This window comes from Centroberyx affinis, unplaced genomic scaffold (assembly GCF_046629955.1).
Source record: "Centroberyx affinis isolate AG114_WGS23_722 - 3 ecotype Tasmania unplaced genomic scaffold, CSIRO-AGI_Caff_v1 ptg002559l_1, whole genome shotgun sequence".
Taxonomy (NCBI): Eukaryota; Metazoa; Chordata; class Actinopteri; order Beryciformes; family Berycidae; genus Centroberyx; species Centroberyx affinis.
The window spans coordinates 172,391-172,880 of record NW_027280769.1 but is presented as its reverse complement, the minus strand read 5'-3'; positions in this window follow the sequence as shown (position 1 = coordinate 172,880).

Here is a 490-nt window from a genome sequence, read left to right as displayed (position 1 = left end):
GCCCTCTCAGAACAGAACAGTTTGTGCCACCGGTCGTTCATCCCGCCGCGATGCTGCTGCAGCTCTGGGCGCTGTGCTGCGATAACACAAGGCAGCTGACCCGCCGCTGGGCCGGGACAGGAGGTCGTCACCTACACTTACCTGAAAGTAACCGTGCCAACCAAGCATCAGTTGTCATCAGTTACATTATATATTCTATTCATTCTACTTTCTTCCGTTATAATAAGCCTAACCTCTTGTGGATCCCCAACTGACATGGATACAACAGCTGAGGACAGCTGAGTGCTTTTTGTGACCTTTAAGGGAACAAAATAAACGAACTGTATTCTCTCTCTCTCTCTCTCCCTCCTTATCTCTCTTTACCTCCTTTCATCCACCTTGCTTTCTTCTCCATCTGCCCCCCTCCTTCGTCTCACTGTTAGGAGTCCCCCCAGGACAGTGCCATTACCAGGGACATAAACAGGACATTCCCAGCTCACGACTACTTCAA